The sequence below is a fragment of the Vespula pensylvanica genome, chromosome 17, assembly GCF_014466175.1.
Source record: "Vespula pensylvanica isolate Volc-1 chromosome 17, ASM1446617v1, whole genome shotgun sequence".
Classification (NCBI taxonomy): domain Eukaryota; kingdom Metazoa; phylum Arthropoda; class Insecta; order Hymenoptera; family Vespidae; genus Vespula; species Vespula pensylvanica.
The window spans coordinates 1,563,242-1,568,298 of record NC_057701.1 but is presented as its reverse complement, the minus strand read 5'-3'; positions in this window follow the sequence as shown (position 1 = coordinate 1,568,298).

The following is a 5,057-nucleotide window of genomic DNA, read 5'->3' as shown; positions in this document are numbered from 1 at the left end:
GAGAGAGAGAGAGAGAGAGAGAGAGAGAGAGAGAGAGAGAGAGAGAGAAACACGGAATATATTTTTAATCATCGTATGTATATATGTATATGTATATCTAATAACAATTAATTGAAAAATGTATTAGTACGATAAATCTAATACGTACAACAATTATATTAATATATATTATAATATTGGCACGATAGATATCATTAATAGACATAGTTATATAAAATATTAAAAACTAAGTAAAAAAAAAAGGAGAAAAAAAATAATTATTAAATAATTAATTTACGATTCTAATTAAGAACGACCAGATCATTAGATCTCTTTAAATAAAATAACAATAAAATATTTTATTATCAAAATCATAGTAAATGATTTTGTTCAAGGATCTCGGTCAAGATCTATAGATCACTTTTCCCTTTTTAACAAAGTAAAATGTATTCGGATGAGAAATTTGTGCTCCTGCGTTTCAATGAATTCGTTATTATTTTCACGCTGAATTTCACAGCCCCATAGCCGTGACCTTTAACATCGAATGTTTCGACCTCCAGGGGAGTGACCTTCGACCTCATGCTCCAATTCCGAGTAATCTCTTTCTTCTTGGTTACGAGAAATTCATCTCAACGATATATGTATACATACATAAACATATTATAGTGTGTGTGTGTATGTGTGTGTACTATTTTTTAATAAGGACCATTTTTACATCGACCATTTAAATAATTATCTACGTTTTGTAATCAAAAGTAAGAGAAATTCATTTGTTCCAAATATATTTTACAAATTGATATGACTAATTGAGAGAAAAAAAAAAAGAAAAATAATATACAGAGAAGAACGTCCTTAAAAAAAAAATTATTTACATTCAAATTTACGTATAAATTTAATCAACGAAATAAAGATAAAGAGAAATCTTCGATAAAGCTGCTAAAATCAACTTAAAAGATCACATGTTTAAAGTCAATCGTTGAGGGTTGATTCTATAATACTTATCTAATCGATAGAAAAAAAATATAAGAGTAGTCGATCGAAAAAATAAAAGACAAAAGAAATATATTTCATTTGCAACATAATCGATCATTTTAATCGAATAGGTAGGACGTTAAATCTTCGATATAAATAACTATTGAAAATTTATCTATTTTATCGAAACTTACGGAATTCTATGATTTCTAATTCTTACACGCGTTTCTAATTTTTTATTTATTTTATATATTACTTGATTATTCATATTACTTGATACTTCTAATAAACAATATAATCTAATTTTATCTTTCTTTTTTTATATACCCATAACACATATATACATATATCAACGTTGAAATTATTATATATTACGCTCCTTTTATATATATGTGTGTGTGTGTGTGTGTTATTTATCCTATATAATATTGTTATCCATGATTTGTATACGATTAGAATTTTATTCTACCTCGCTTTCTTATCTTTGTTTTGAAAACGTGTTTTGTTTTGAAAACTCGTCCTTGATGATTACGTATTTACGTTTACTCGTCGTTACTCCTAGTAAATTTCTATAAAGATATATAGATACGTATATAGATATGGGTGGTGACGGAGTTAATGAAATTTCTAGATAAGAGAAGACTCAGCGTACTCTATTAAGTTAATTGATATACCAAGAAAAAGTTTAGGGTACGTTGCAAAGGAAAACGTCGTAATTAAATAATGGCTCAGTTCTTGACCGCTTTTCAAGTAGATACTGAAACTAGGTCAAAACGAATTCCTTCAAGGATTTTTTGGATAGTTGTACGGTTAAAGAAAAAGAGAAAAGAGAAGGAGAGTGCTTCTTAGAGTTTCTTCTCTTTTGATTTTTAAGATGATCAACGAGAGAGAAGATAATTAAATTAACTAACTAACGAGATAAACAATTATTGTGATCTCAAGAATTTAAACTTATATATATATATATTAAAGAAACGATATTGATGTTAACGAAGCAGCTAAATTATATAACGTAATGCATATATATACCTGAAAGAACTTATACGTATTATTATATACTTATTTATCCTTATTATTATATATATGTATATATGTCGCTTATATATTAATATTAACGAAACGATCACTTTCTTTAAATTGATATCGATTTTAACGAAGCAGCTAAGTTATATAAAGTAATGCGTATATACCTGAAAGAACTTATACGTATTATTATATACCTATTTATCCTTATTATATATATATATATATATATATATATATATATATCGTTTATATATTAACGTTAACGAAACGATCGCTTTCTTTAAATTGATATTGATTTAAACGAAGTAGCTAAGTTATATAAAGTAATGCGTATATACCTGAAAGAACTTATATGTATTATTATATACTTATTTATCCTTATTATTATTATATATTATATATATATATTATCCTTATTATACGTATATATTAATGTTAACGAAACGTTCGCTTGTATTAAATTGATATCGATGCTAACGAAGCAGCTGAATTATATAAATTAATGCGCATATACCTAAATATATATATATATATATATATATATATATATATATATACACATATATATACATATCGATTATGAGATATATATAAATGTTAACGAAACGAATGCAGTATTCCTAAATTAATACTTAAATATGCGTAACTAATATGAAATAATAATTAAATCTCTTTTAAATAATGTGTAATTACCTGCACCTTCCAAGGCTTGAAACGATCCCTGTGGCTGCTGAGTCACAACTGAACGAACGCTTACGTATATCGATCAAGGTTATCGCACCAAAGGACAACTGACGGTCATATATCCCTTACTTCTATTTACCTCTACGTAAATACATCTGTTTGTTGATATACGCGTAAATATATAGCCTACGTATGATCTCTAATTTAAGAGTCGTTCGATTTTATTTACAGTAAATTTATCTAATGTTTTATCATCGTATGTACAGTACTAATATACTGTAATCATCTTATATATATAATATTATTTATCTCTCTCTTTCTTTCCCTCTCTAACATTCTCTATTTCTCTCCCTTTCTCTCTTCCTCTTTCTCTCTCTCTCTCTCTCTCTCTCTCTCTCTCTCTCTCTCTCTCTCTCTCTCTCTCTCTCTCTCTCTCTCTCTCTCTCTCTCTCTCCCTTTCGCACAGACATTTTTATTTTCCATAGTATTTATTTATCAAGAAATATTTTTAAGTCATATAAATATGTTTTCTAATATTTTCTTTTTACGCTTAGAACTTAGCCAGAAAATATTTAAACTTTCTTAAAACAAAGAAAAGAAATAAATGGAGAATATTTTCCAGAAGAAAAGTTTCACGTTCGAAGGTGTAACCTTTTTACATATATACGGTGGCCCATGAATTTCCCACGAAAAATTCAACGACATTATTATATTCTATCCACGAGAAAAGTCACGAAAGAGACAGAGAGAGAGAGAGAGAGAGAGAGCGAGAGACAGAGACAGAGAGAGACACAGAGAGAGAGAGAGAGAGAGAGAGAGAGAGAGAGAGAGAAACACAGAGAGAGAAACACAGAGAGAGAGAGAGAGAGAGAGAATCACCATTCGTCGTCGACGTTTCTACTGCTGACATGAATGCAAACGAGGATGCATGGTGATAAAATAGGTACGAAGAGAAAATATGAAAAATTGAACGAAAAGAGAGAGAGAGAGAGAGAGAGAGAGAGAGAGAGAGAGAGAGAGAGAGAGTGAAAGAGAGAGAATGAGAAAGAGAAAGGGACATACTTTTATTATTATTAACAGGCTGAGAACGTGATCAAAATTATATCAATCTTTGTATTTTATATATATATATGCTTTATTTAAAAAAATTAAAGTGAAAGAAATTATAAAAATGAATTCTTTTCACTTATAATTCTATTACTATTATAATTCTAATGCTATTATAATATAATATGATATTTTTTTTTATTATACTATTATTATGTTTATTAATATTAATTAGATATTATTTAATTATTGATTAGAATTTCGAAAAAAATCTATCTACTAGTTTTAAAATCTTATATAATACATATTATCTGTTCTTGTGTTAAGAGATAGTTACATTAGATACTAGTATCACGTTCCTCTGCCTCAATTGCTAATGTCAAATCAAAATGGAGTACGCGTTCTCTTTGACAAACATAGAGACAACTAGTTCGTACGTGTAATGAGATAAATCCAATAGAACATGAGAATATCATATGTATATATAGATATAGACACCCCCGTATACATACGTAACGTATACGTTTCTATTTTATTATTTTAATATAGCATTTTATTATTTTAATTGAATAACTTAATAAAAATTTTATCTTTTTTGTTACGAAAAACGAAGCAATGTTTGAAAATATTCGATGATTTTTCTTTTTCTCTTACTTATTTTTTAACTATATAAATTTTATTCTTCATGTAAAAAAAAAAAAAAAAGATACGAAATAAATATCGCGAATCTTTTTAATCGCCCTAGCAATATCCTGATAAAAAAAAAAAAGAGAGATATTTCATCGACAAAAATTATTTGTCAAAGACGTGATTCGTTGCTATCTCTCTTTATCTTTCATTTCTTTTTTTCTCTCTTTTGTTACTTTTCATTTAAGATTCGTATGCTAATATCTCGATGTAAAATAGCGAATAGTCGTTCGACAATCAGTAGGTGAATTGTCCTCGTATGTATGTGTGTCAATCGTTTTATTAACGTGACTGAGAGTATACGGTTCAATGGAAATTACGATGCGAAAGTAACGATTTTCTAACGGATAGAATTTTTGTCACCGACAGAGAGAAAGATAGAAAGAGAAAAAGATAGAAAGGAGAGAGAGAGAGAGAGAGAGAGAGAGAGAGAGAGAGAGAGAGAGAGAGAGAGAGAACAGCCCTTTTTTTATTTTCGTTTGCTTTTTCTCTCCGTCTCCGTCCATTATTTTTTTTTTTATTCCAGCCGGTAGCACATAACAATCTAAAACGATATTGCAAATCGATCACTTGTCCAATCGTTTAGCCCATTTCAAGTGAACTATTATCAATTTTCTATCACAAGTTATAAACGAAACGCTTTACGTATTTTCTATAAAAAA